Source organism: Cetorhinus maximus, chromosome 19, assembly GCF_964194155.1.
Source record: "Cetorhinus maximus chromosome 19, sCetMax3.hap1.1, whole genome shotgun sequence".
Classification (NCBI taxonomy): domain Eukaryota; kingdom Metazoa; phylum Chordata; class Chondrichthyes; order Lamniformes; family Cetorhinidae; genus Cetorhinus; species Cetorhinus maximus.
In genome coordinates this window covers 35087972-35102140 of record NC_135897.1, presented here as the reverse complement: position 1 = coordinate 35102140, position 14169 = coordinate 35087972, and the positions used below count along the sequence as shown (strand labels likewise).

At 43.6% G+C, this 14169-nt stretch overlaps 1 pseudogene; it reads left to right on the top strand.

The window, feature by feature from the left end:
• The first annotated feature begins 11411 nt into the window (after positions 1–11411).
• On the top strand, positions 11412–12190 carry LOC144694260 (calcium-dependent secretion activator 2 pseudogene; annotated as a pseudogene).
• The last annotated feature ends 1979 nt before the right edge of the window (positions 12191–14169 follow it).

Here is a 14169-nt window from a genome sequence, read left to right as displayed (position 1 = left end):
AAATCTTACCTTTCCTTAATGTAGCTGTAAAGTGGAAAGAAACAACTTACCCACTATCTACCAATCAGCTCTCTACTTTGCGCTGACATCACTTTTGTCAGCCTTTTCAAATTCTGGCGGGGTTCCTGTTGGAGTTAGCTGCTGCTCCGACTGGCTCGATCTGGGCCTTGACCCTTGGGCTTTTATTGAGAAGCTCCACTGGTGCGGTTCACCCCCGGGTTCACTCCGCTCCACTCCTGCTGCTGCTCTGACTGGCTCGATCTGGGCCTCAGCCTTCAGGCTTTTATTGAGAAGCTCCGCTGGCACCGTTCATCCCCCAGGTTTGCTCTGCTCCACTCCTGCTGCTGCTCCACGTGCTCCACCCCTCTTAAACAATATAAAATCCATCATGTCTCTAATTCTTTTTAGCTCTGAAGAAGAGTCATATGGACTTGAATCATTAACTCTGTTTCTCTCTCCACAGATGCTGCCAGATCTGCAGAGTTTTTCCAGCATTTTCTGTTTTTATTTCAGATGGGAAGGTGGTGGGATAGTGGTATTGTCACTAGACTAGTATTCTAAACACCCAGGGTAATTCTCTGGGGACCTGGGTTCAAATCCTACCATGGCAAATGGTAAAATTTGAATTCAATAAAAATTTTAAAATTCTGATGATAACCATGAAACCATTGTCGATTGTTGCAAAATCCCATCTGGTTCAATAATGTCCTTTAGGGAAGGAATCTGCCGTCCTTACCTGGTCTGGCCTACGTGTGACTCCAGACCCACGGCAATGTGGTTGACTCTTTAAATGCCCTCTGAACAAGGGCAATTGGGGGGGTGGGGGGAGGGGGAACAATAAATGCTGGCCTAGGCAGTGATGCCCACATCCCATGAACAGATAAAAACAAAATTTCCAGCATCTGCATTATTTTGCTTTTTTCAGAGCAGGTCACATGACCTCCTTCATTTTACCTTAATTTAAAGATATTGCCTCAAAACATAGTATTCTTATAAGCCTCATACTTGTAACACTGTAATAAATTTAGTGATGTTAAACAATAAGGCATGTTGCATTAGGCCCTGAATTTGGTATGCAGTGACTTTAGGCCTGTTTTTAATTGCAAGTGGGAATCAGGCATTTGGAGGTGCCATGGTGAGCGCCAGCGGCCCCTGGTCTTACAGCTTGATGCCCTGGTGATTTTAACACCTGAATCTCATACCATCAATCAGCTTCTGGTCTGAAATGGGTTGGAAGCAGGGGCTGAACAAGTAGGCAGGATTGAATTCCAGGTGGCCAGAGGCATCTGGCTGGCAGTGATGCAGCTGTTAGTTGCAACAAGGTGTATTGCGAGGTAGGACTTTCAAGAGGCTCTCATAATCAGGAGAAGCGTGGGGTGTTGGAGGAGTCTGGGACAGAGAAAACCTAAACTTTCCTTGTAGAAAGCCACTCCTGCTCCTCCTGCTTCACTTGTTCTGGCCCCAGATCCTCTGCCCACTTCTTCATCCAGTGGGAAAACCACAATTAGCTCCCCCACTCAGGCCACCAGCTAAGGCTGGAACGTGATGCCATCATTCTTGCTCTATCTATAGAAGGACCCTGTTGATTTAAAGCTGCCTATTCAAATGAGGAGGTGATATAAAAGGTAGCTTGAATGGTTTGGGACATCATCCCCTGGTCAATTTTTAATGCTCAACCTGCCTGGTTTCTGCTGGATGGATAAGAATAAAATTGTCACTTTCATAGTAGAATGCAGTCAGATAGTTGGAAAGAACATTCCAACACTTAATACATAAAAAAAATTCTTGAAGGAGGCCTTTAGATGTTGCTAGTCAGTAATAGTCTGGATGTTTGCTCTGTTTTCATGCTGTGGTGAACCACCTGTTTTGCTACACATGTAAGAGCTTGTCACTGCAATGCTCCTATCCATCTGTTCATGTGTCACTGTGTTATATCATTGGCATTTCATTTATATTTTCAAACACACACATACATATTGTTGAAATAGTAGACAAAAATAAAGTGGTTAGAAGTTCAGGAATAATGATCTATTTAAACTTCCTTCAAGTAGTGACAAAGCTTTCAAAAACAGCAACAAATTTCAGTGCTGAGTTTCATCAGGTCGATACTCAATTCCTGATGTATACTGACATACGTACTCATTCCAATCCTCAGCAGTTGTAGGTTCATGATATCAGGCGGCACTAATTTGCACTAATTTAACTCTGCGGTTTTATTCAACAAATTTCTCTCTATGGCTGGTATAGGAAATGGGAATATCACACCAGAACAATTACCCTAAGGAGGGTACATATCTGAATTCATGGTTGAAACACGTTGTTGCAACAGTGCATCAAGCCACATTAACTAACTCGGGCAAGGACTATTCAATATTCTCATTGGTCACAAAAACAATGGGCAGAATTTTATGGCCCCTCCTGCCTGCGGGATCTTCCGGTCCCGCTGAAGTCAATGGACTTTTGAACGGCTCGTTGCAATTTCTGGCCCTGCACCCACCACTATAGGGTCATAAAATTCTGCCCAATATGTTTCCATACTTCAGCATAGTTAAATGTACAAATACAAATGCAAAGCCCTCCAATAATGATTATTAACCTTTGCAACCAGGGATATTAATAACATAGTGAGCGATATGAAGTACCAAAGTTAAGAAGGGACTTGCAGCATACATTTAGAAGGCAACATGTGGACTTTCACTGCAACAGCTTTATGGTAAATTGGTTTAAGTGACCCTTGAACATACTGATCACTATCCAGTATTTGAAAAAGCCGGGAACATTCCTAAATGTAATACTTGACGGAAGATCAGATGCTTTTTTTTTTGCATGCTGCTACAGTGTTCTTGTTTGCATATAGCTCTGCCACCAGCTGTTCTGAGAGAAAATGACATATCCTGGCGCCAGGAATGCTTTGGCACTAGCTAAGTGATCTGGCTTCCATTTTGATTTAAATACCTGTGGTAAAAAAATACCTTTTTTTTAAATAAAGACAGTTGCATGCAAAGTAATATTTCATACTCAAATATCTTCAGCTCTAAACGCACTGAAAACATGTTCACTTATTATAAAACTCTGTATGGAAGTTGGCATTGGCCCTGCTTCCTGCTGACATTCTTGATCAGTTTGATACAGGTAAGATAGGAATTTTAGCCTTATTTTAAAGAGGTAGACACTACAAATATTAAAAGAATGTTAACAACGTTAGACTCTCCCATCCTGGCCGTACCGCTGGCATGGAACCCATCTTTGTTTCCTCAGGGCCAAGGGCACAGTCTTGATCATACCTGGTGCACAAATGACTTTAGCTGTTCAAAACAAGATCTGGCTGGATCATACAAATTAGGCCTAAAATAAAAGTACAAAGTGCTGGAAATATTCAGCAGGTGTGGCAGCATCCATAGAAAGATAAACAGAGTTAACGTTTCAGGTTGTCACCCTTCATCAGAACAGTCCTGGTGAAAGGTCATGACCTGAAACATTAACTCTGTTTCTCTCTCCACTAATGCTGCCAGACCTGCTGAGTATTTCCAGCATTTTCTGCTTTTATTTCAGATTTCCAGCATCTACGGTATTTTGCTTTTATAACAGACCTAACTCTTCTCTTCCAAAATGATCCATATACTGCAGGATCATCCTACAAAGATGATCTCTGGACTTTTTTCTGTCTTAACAACAATCTCCTCAAACCCCTTTGCCCTGCCTCACCCACCCTTAACTCCAATGAGGAAGGAGCTAATGTATACCTTGGAAACAAAAATTCAGCTGCTCTCCTTTTGCTCACTAAGTCAAACCCTTCCCCAAGCTCCTATCTGCCCTTCTCCTGATTCTACATGCCCCTCATGCCCATTCAGAATTTACCCTATCTATGAGACCAACCTCATGTTCCTTCCACTCTATTCCCACTAAACTGCTAACCACCCAAAATCTCTTCCTGTTCCCATTCAAACTGATAGCTTTCTCTCCTCAACATCATTGCTCTCCACCACAAGAAACACATTCTCGACCCTCTGTTCTTGCAAACTTCAGACACATCTCCAAACTTTGTTTTCTCTGGAGACCTTTTGGCCTCTTAAATATGTGCTCATCTTAACTTCAACTTAATTCAAATCTTTCCAGTCAGGTTTCCATCCATCAATGAAATATCCCTAAACAAAGTCAGAAAAAACATCCTCAGGAACCATGAATGTGATACATTTTCCCTCCATGTTCTCTCTTAAACCTTTTCACATGGCAACCACACTATTCTCCTTCAATGTCCCTCTGTTGTCCACCTCACTTCTTTGACTCTTACCAGTCCAAGAGCATGTCTGGAGATGGTTTGTCTTCCTACCCATGCAATGTTATCTCTAGAGTCCCCCAGGGATCGACCCTCAGCCCCTTCTCTTCCTCAACTACATATGCTGTCCCCCTTGGTGACAACCTCTGCAGTCACTGGCCTCCACATGTGTACTGATGACACTCAGTACCTCTCCAAACACATCAGTAGACCTCTGCATTGCCATTATGTTGCCAGGCTGCTCATTCACCATTCAGGCCTGGACAAGCCGTAATTTCCAATTGAGAAGACTGAAGCCATTTCATTCCATGTGCATGTCCCAATCCTTTTTTTTAAGCTTTCTGGAAAATGTAATTAAAAGTGAAGGATAGTTAATACATTTTACTTCCCAGTTTGCTATTTGTGAGAATTCCCATCCTGGCTGATGACACTACTGTTGTTGGACACCTAGAGGTCCCCTTGACTTGATGCCAGATTCAGGCTGACATCAGGAAAGAGGATATCCATGCTACAGAGATCACTCGATCTTTGTGAGCAGCTTTCTTCGAGATCAGTGGCGAGCAGCTCAGCATGAAATTCATATCAATAAGATAAAATCATACACCCTGTAGCTAGCAGACCACAGTCACTGTTGTACATGCATTTTAAAAGATTTTCCAAAAATATTCACACAAAGGAGAAATGTTTCCCCATTTGTCACTTGTGGGAAAATCTCCAGTGCATTCTACATAAACAAGGTTACAATTTTTACATACAGTGTACAAATCTTTCCTCAAAATATTCATGTGAAGGATAGTCGTTGTTAAGATTATCCCAATTGTTTTGACATAACCTTTGGAATGATTTCCTACTGACATCTATTTAAAATTCTGTGATAGACACTAACATTATGTAAACTCACTTGAAATTTTCCTCCTGTTGAAGAATGTCAGAGTGTGTTGACATTGAAAACGTATCCACATTCCCAGCTTCATATTGGCAGGCTAATGCTTTGATAGGGGCTGTCAGACAACGTGTTAAGATATGAGCCCTGAAAATAAGCTGCCTGAGGAAATGATAACAGACTGATTTCCTCATTGCCACTCTATATATTTCCAAAAAGCTGCTCTCATTAAGGTGTCTCGGTGGTCTCAGGGGTAAAGTCTCCATCTCAGAGCTGCAAGGAAGGCTTCAGGTTTGATCCTCAGTTTATAGTAAGTTAGCTGATCTCAGCTGTGGCTGTGGTAGTGGTGTTACAGTTGGTCATTATATCCCTGGGTTATTGAAAGGACAACTGACTGGGATTTCCACTGTTGAATGGTTTACAGCAGCTCTTATTGGCAGAATACATGTGTGGACACAGAGTGAACATAGGACATGGCGCGTCTGTGATGTCCTCTACAATCAAATAGTCTGTTGACGCTGTCATGGCTCCTATATAAATAATGGTTGCCTGGATGAGATACAAGAGGATAACAGACATTACTGGAAAACTCCAGTCTAGCATCCCCCAGTGTAAAAAGTGGCCATTTACCATGAAGCACTGTTTTCTGTCCTCAAGTCAATTTTTTATCCAAGCTGACACTGACTCCCCTATTGCATGAACCTCAAATTTATTAACCAGCCTTTTATGTGGTTCCATACAGGCAACACCGTTACACTTCCTTCATCAAATTTCTCTGTTACTTCACCAAAAAAAATTAAATTAGATTATTCAAGCACGATAAGCCTTCTTCAGAGCCATACTGGGTGTCCATTGATTTTTCCCCCTGATTATTGTTTGTAAAACCTTACCCACCATTGATGTTAAATTGACTGGCTATAGTTACCAGGATTGTCCATTGCTGAATATGGATGTCATGTTTGCTACTGTCCAATCCTCCGGCACCTCCCATATCTAGGGAGGTTTGGAAGGTTATGGTAAGCCTTTCCATTATCTGCACCTTGTTCCTTTACTAACCTGGGATGCAAGCTATCTGGATCAGGAGACATCCACTGTAAGCATAACCAGCCTTTCCAGTTGCATCCTGCCTGTCAATTTTCATTCCATCCATTACCTCTACCATAATCTCTTCTACACCTATGTTGTCAACATCCTCTTAGAAAACACCAATTCAAAGTGTTCATTATGTATTCTAGCCTTGCCCTGCTTCATTAAACCTATGCCGTGCTATTTGTCCCAAATAGCACCCACCCCACCTCTTACAACCCACTCACTATTTACATGTCGGTAAAAGATTTTTGGGTTCATTTTTATGTTAACTCTCGTTCGATTCTCATATTCTCTCTTTGGCAATCACTACAACATGCAGACTATTTGTCTGGCATCATACCAGCATTGAAATTCACACACAGCATTGCTCAATTGTGTGGCAGGCATAATGCCTTTCTGGACAGATATGGCAGCACCCTGTTAGTGGAAAATACTGCATAGCAGTAGTGTGAAATGGCTTGCTTAGTCTGTTGTTCGAATGTTTGAGATACTTTCATTTTCCGGGTAATTTAAGGCAGATTGGGCTCCTTTCAGGTCCAAAAGTGGTGGCCTTTGGCCCATTTGTGAGTTTGCACGATACTAATCAGGATAGCCATTGTGCTGCAGGTTAGCTTTGATGCACTTTATTTCGGTGTCAATCTTGCAAGGTGAGCAAATATGCAGGGCCCTGTTTACAAGATTGCTGATAAGGTAATCTTGTAGTGCATGGAGCTATAAAAATCCCAATATGTTTACTGACCCGTGAATGTAGGCTTGTGGTAGATAGTAGTGGAGAACCCATTAGCAGATCTCTCAACTATCAGATTGAGAAAAGGGAGCATGTTAGACTGCTCCACCTCAAAAGTGAATTTAAGCGTGGAATGGAGATATTAAGGCGTGCAAGGAAATCTTTACATGTAGCTGCAGATTCAAAGATTGTGAATGAGTCATCTACATATCGGAAATACACACAGAGTAAAAGCTTAGGACTCATTCCATCAAAAACATGTTTCTTGTGGAAACCAATGAAAATATCAGTGAGCGCTGGACCTAGAGGGGATCCCATGGCTACACCATTGTTCTGCCTACCACACAGTTGAGCAATGTTGCGTATGAATTTCAATGCCGATGTGGTGTCAGGTACATAGGCCATATGTCTCAGCGATTGGCTGATTGAATCAAACAGCATGTTCCTTTGGTTGTTCATAATAGGCAGAGTACAGACTGTACTCAATCAACCTGTGCTTGCAAAACCCAAAACAAAACGTCTACTGTTAGATGTGATTCTGTAATTGGGAACTTGCTGAACAAACCTGAGTGAGTGAATGGACACACTAACAACCAATTTAAGATAATCAGTCAAGCTCATAACATAGCTCACTTATGCTTGCCAGCACCGATATACATTCATACACAGAGACCCGTTTTCTGCAAACAATTGGCATATGTTCAAGCCTTGCACCTTTTTTGAATTACCTGGGATCTTGGATAGCCTATTGTTTCCTGTTGCTTTCTTCATGGCAATGCCTTGGCCAATCAGAATCGACCTGCCATCCAATCAACACCCTTTTTTCCTATAGTATAAATAGTGATTGTCTGAAATTTGGTATTCTTGCGTTTGTCTTAGAGACTGCAAAGTGAAAAGATAATTTCTCTCTTTTCTCAGTAGAAAAACCCCCAATAGCATGATCATGCCTTTTTTGTTTCTCAATTCTAACCAAGTGGATCCTGTCTTTGCCCCCTCAAGGATATCCCTTCTTTCCAACAATACAATTAATTCCATAATGTATAATGCTACCCCACCTCCCCTTTTCACTTCCCTAACTTTTCTGAACACTTTATAAACTTGAATATTAAGTGCCTAGTCCTCACCATTTTTAAGCCACATTTCTGTTATTGCCACATCATATTCATATGTGGCTTTTTGTGATTGTAGATCACCAATCTAGTCACTACACTTTGTCCATTAACATATATGCATTCCAAATCTGTCTTTGTATCCCTCATATTCCTGCTCCTGTCGAATATGGTACTACTTCCTTCTTTAATGCTCTGACAATCTCATTTCTTTATGCACCTTATTCTTCTCTTCTACATGTATATGCTGGTGCCCATCCCCCTGCCAATTTAGTTTGAACTCTCTCCAACCACAGTAGTGAACTTCCCCATGTGGACATTGGTCCCAGTCCTGTTGAGGTGCAGCCTATCCCTTTTGAATAGGTTTCTCCTGCCCCAGAATGTTCCTAATGCCCCCAAAACATGAAGTCTTCCCTCCTGCATCATGCCTCAAGACATGCATTGATTCTCCCAATCTTCCCATTTCTGCTCTTGCTAGTGCACAGTATCTACCTTGATGTCCTACTTTTTAACTTCCTCCCTAGTTCCTGAAAATTTGACTGTAGGATTTCAGTACCTACCCTCTTTCTGACGTTGATACCTGTAATAATTATAGTTTTGATAAAGGTAGGACTGTAGCTTTATGACCAAAATTTTGAGGTTAGCAGGTGGGCATGGCTGGTGGGCCTGGGAAAGAGCTGGCCACCCACGATCGGCCCCTGAGCGCAATTTCATGCTGGAGGGCCAATTAAAGCCCATCCAATGTGAAACACGTCTCCTCACTGGTCGGGGAGGGGCAGGTGAGGACAGGTGCCTGTTGGCTGCTGGGTCCAATGGCGATCCGACGGCCAGTTTAAAAAGGCCCAGGCAGCCCCTATAAGGCTGTCACGGAAGAATGTTTCCTCTGTGTATTCAACTTATGGACTCTAGTAAGGTTGGACACGGCAGACGGGAGGACAGGTCTGATGGGTACTCAGTCCCCCGCTTTTCGGGTGAGTGCCTCGTGGTCCTCCTAGTGGAGGGGGCTGCCAGGAGGGACACTCTTGTCCCCAGAGATGGGGAGAGGAGGCCACAGCACCTCACAAAGGGGACATGGGAGGAGGTTGCAAAACTGGTTAGTGGCCACGACATGGTGCAGTGAACATGGGTGCAGTGTTGGAAGATGTTCAATGACATGCTGCACTCAGGAAGGTTGACTACCTTGCTGGCATGGGTCAGTGTGCAGAAGTGTTAAGGTGTGGCTGTTCCCCCCTTGGACCTCAGGGGTGCTAGAGTCTGAGTGCCAACTGTCAGTGACGCCGGAGGTGGCCAAGGAGGTGAGCCCTGGCTGCTTGGACTGAGTGCCTTGTGGCCCAGCCGTGACTCAGATGTGCCCTGCGAGGTGTTCCTCAGCTGGGGTTGGCCAGGCTGCAATGGTGCTGCAGGTAGAGAGTGGACTAATCAATGGTCCTTTGTTCTTTCAGGAGAAGACAAGCCATAACCAGTTGGAGAGGTCACGGACAGACGGAGGCCCGCCCAACGTGCTGCTGCTCACTAGGCTCGAGCAGGATGCCCTTGATCTGGAGAGCAGGCACGGTCCACGTGCAACCAGGTGTGGAGAGGCGGGGGTGCCAGGTGAAGGTAAGAGCACAGTGCACAGAGGTTAGAGTTTCAGATTGTGCAATCATTCTAGTGTAGTCTCTTCATTGATGGGAGCCTCAAACCTGGAGTTGATCATTGAAAAATGATGGCACCATGACGCAGATCTCCATTGTCTCACCAGGGTACCCGGCTTCCACAGTGTTGGTGTGATGGCTTGAACTAATGACATGTCCTTGTTCCCCCTTTTAGATTCAACAGCACGCACTCGCTCTCTGGACCCCGAAGGGCCACCCCTGATGTCAGAGGACCACCAGGCTTCATTTGCACCTGCACCACACCCGGTCTTGGAACCAGGCACCAGTGGAGATACCAACACCTCGGTGTGCATTAGAATGTTGGTGCACATTGGTGAGGGCAATTCACACTCGCTTGAGGTGCAGGTGGAGGCAGAGAGTGCCCAAGGCGCTGGCAGTCAGGGGACTGCTGGGGACGAGGATGGTGCTCAGTTGAAGGAAGATGATGAGCCTCTGGAGTTGCCCATTAGGCGGCAGATGCTGGATGTCCAGCGGGATGTGTGGGAGGATATGGTGGAGATCCATAAGGGTTTGCGTGTCAAGGTCTCCGTTGTGGAGGAGTCCATGCAGAGCCTGAGCACTCAATTGACCCTCATGGCTGAGCGCACTGCCTCCTCCATTGAGAGAGTGGTGACTCATGGAGAGGCAGCTCCAGGGACAGAATCAGGGGTCCTTGGGGTTGCGCTCGGGCCTGCAAGCCCTCACACAGGCAATGACCTCAGGCGGTCAGTGCCAGTGTGGGAGATGGATGAGACACCCAGTGTCCCAGCTTGGTGCTCGTCCAACAATGGTGAGCAGGGAGGTCCAGAGCGACTTCACGTTGGTGCATGAGCTGCTTGTAGTCTCTGCGGGCTCCTCTCAGGGAGCTCTGAATGATGGCAGCAGCTACTCTGCCCCTCCGCCAGTGACCGTAGCATCTGATGAGGCTGCGATGACTGGGGAGATGCCAGGCGTGGCACTGGCAACTCCCTCCCAGGCAGGGTCAGCACAGGCTCCACTGGCTAGTGGACAACCGTCAAGGTCATCAAGGTGAACAAGACCGCAGAGTGAGTAGGCTGTCTCCAGTTCCAGTGCCAGCGATAGGGGGGCGTTTGTGAGGGGGAGCGGGAGGAACCAAGACATAGCAATTGAAAACATAAGTTAAAGGCACCATGAGCACAAAAGGAATAATTCACAGGTAATTTTCTGTTCATTTATTTATGTGCCTGCTGGTGTGGACGTCAACACCAGTAATGGTAATGTCATTAAGCTTTCAATGTAACAATAACATTAAATTTGCTTTGGTTCTGATGGCCTGAGTATGCTTCACCTTTTTTTTTTCTGATGCAGTGTACGCCAGTATGTAATGCTGGATGCGAGAGGCTCGATACTTCATTGCACAGGCACTGAGTGGATTTTGGGCGCAAATGAAAGAGTCATTTCAGACATCCGGTATGGAGGCGGCAGCCCTGGCCTGAGGTGGAAGCAGATCTTCGGTAGCCTAGCTGAAGGAAGGTTGGATCAAGTGTCCTTGGTGTCCCAGCCTCCCGGGAGGTTACTGAGGTCTGCTTCCACGCCCTCAGCATTCTCCTCACTGTGCTCCTCTTTTGAATCACCACTGTGTTCATCATTTGTGGCCTCTGCAGCTGTGCACCATATAGAAGTGGAGGGCCGGATCACCCACAAGCACGTGGATCATTTAAGAAGAAGGGGGATGCCTGAACAAAATGATATTCCACCTGTAACCATTGTTGAACCTGTGGTTCCTGTTGAAGTTATTCAACCAAGAATAGAGGTGCCAGATGTCTCTGCCAGAGTGGATGACAGTGAACTGTCTGTGCCTAATGAGGTACCTGATGTTGCTGCAGTTTCAGATAACGAGGATCCTATAAGAGGTTCGAAAGTCGTGGAGCTACGATGTTCCACACGGATCAGGAAGCCACCTGAGAGACTCAAACTCATGGCCAGTGACATGATCCAGGCCTGTGTAAAAAAGAACAAGAGGTGCATTTGAAGTCAAGTTACAAAATAAAAATGAGCAAGTCAATAGATTTGCGTGTTCCTTCTTCTGTCTGTAAAATAATCAATGTGCTTGTGGACGCCAAGAAACAGTCTACAAAACTGTGCATTTTAGAAGGTACACAAGAATTTAATAAGTAATGGCAGCAGTATCACTCATAGATAGATGATTTGATTGAAGAAACCTTCAAAGAAATGATTTCCTTCCTGGATTCAAAGTTTGTGTTCATACTGGAATGTGTGCTATCCAAATTGTCAAGACATGATGAAGGAACATTCTTCTCTTCAATCCTGTCATTCACTGCAGAAGCTGTTGCAAAGTACATTGATGTACCTCAACCTGGAATGGACCTAGCAGACACCTACATCACATTTGTACGTCAGAATCAGGTCATACTTCGGGACAATGTCAATGAGGAAATGTATACAGAAAATCTGTTTGATGTAAGAATCTACCCTTGCAAGGCCTGCTGAGAAAGAGCACAAGGAATATTTTCTTGAGAGGGATAAATAACATTTGGAGACCCAGTGTCCTGCATGGTGTTAAATGTTGACCTGGGTTTCCATACTGACCCCTTCTGTTAAATGTGTGGGGGTGCTCTCCACTGACCTGTTTCCGGAACTGAGACTGTGCTACATGACTTAATGTTTTGGGTTTTATATTTTGTCATGGTGATATGGTGATTCTCTGCAGATAGTGAGCAGCCAGGAGCAAACTTGTGTGTAGCTCTCCTCACAAGACTCCACAACAACTTATATACAGACAAGTTAAAGGGAGAAGAATGTAGTAATTATAGTTTTGTAAAATGTAGGACTGTAGCTTTAAGAATAATTCTGTGCTGTAAGATCACATGATCTGTGTAAACCAATCAGTTTGTAGCACAGGGAACTTCTAGGAGAGAGTTCTTTAGTTATAGAGCATGTAGCTGCTGGTGCTATCTTGTAAACAAAGTTCAATGTTTCCACTAAGAAAAGTTGCCTGGAAAATCAATTCTATAACAATACTAATGTGTATCACAACTTCTGGCTCACTTCCTACCCCCTGCACAATATTCTGCACCATCTCTATGATGTCCAGGGAGGCAACATACCATGCAGACTCATGAATGATGGTTACAGGTTGGACATATAGCCACTGTTTTGTGTAATCAGGACTGATGCATATTTTGGCACTCCCTGTTTCTCAAATGTTCACATTCTTAATATGTGCAGAATACAGATAAATATGTCTAATGTGTCCTTATATTAGTTTAGTCAAATATCTCCCATTAATTTAAAGTGAAATTTCCAGAAAATAAACTTGGAACTTTTCTGTGAATACAATTGCACCATTAGCTTTGCCACCATGCTTCATGTCGAAAATGCAGACCCATGATTTATAGTTTGCAGTTGGAAGTAGGATGGCTGCAACATAGAAGATACTTCAGGCATGATAAAGTAACTGTCCACTGAGTAGAGAAGCTCAAAAGAATTCAGGTCACAGCAGGGTAGGTCACAGGTTTGCAATTTAAGAAGTGGTCTGGGAAAATCAGTGAAGGTTAACGTAGAAGATATGAGAAAGACAATATGTCATCACAGTTTTACTTTATCCCCTCCAAGCATATTGTCAATGTTATTGTTCAAGTTCAAACATGCTGTACTGTTCGATTGAAGGTTGTGTTGCAGTTAATGTTTTTATGCTCATTTGTGCAAGATCTCTTGTTCCAGGTATGCATTTGAAAATTTGGCACAACATTAAATCGCTTGAATGTTAACAAATAGAATGTAATTCTCTAATCATTGGTTACCATAATTCATTTTGAATGTTAATTTATTCATGTGGAAAGAAGTATATTTAGATGGGATAGCAAAGAATTGTGAAATAGCTCTGATCTGCTGTTATCAGCCTTTTGTTGGAACTTCAGTTCCCAGTAATAATGTGTAAATATACAGACTAAAAGAAAGGAGGAGAGTAGTTCATCTGTCCCTTTTCTTGTTTCTCTATGTTGTTAGTTAAGATGTTATCTTGCATGACTGCTGTGAACTGTCAACTGATAAGCTGAACAATGGGCTAGCACCCTTGAGGGTGAGATATCTATATCTGTCTATTCTGAACAGGTAAAGAACTCTTTCACAGATCAGTGGTTTTTACTACCGCATAATTCCCACCCTCTCAGATGCTCAAATGGTATAAAAGCTGTTGCCACTTCCTGATTATAATAGCGCATCCTGGGGGCGGAGAAATGACACAACTCCGCTCTCCTGGAATTATGTAGGGAATTTCCAAGAAGTTTGGGAACCAGTCTAATCTAGTCCTGGCTGCTTTACAACAGTTGTGTTAGTAGCATCAGGATCCTCCTACACACCCAACCTCAGTTGAGATTTCTGTCCTTTTAATCCAATTCAGCTCCTTATGCATTAGCAGCTTTAGAACAAAAACATTCTTTGCTCCTGTTAATACTATTTCATGCTTA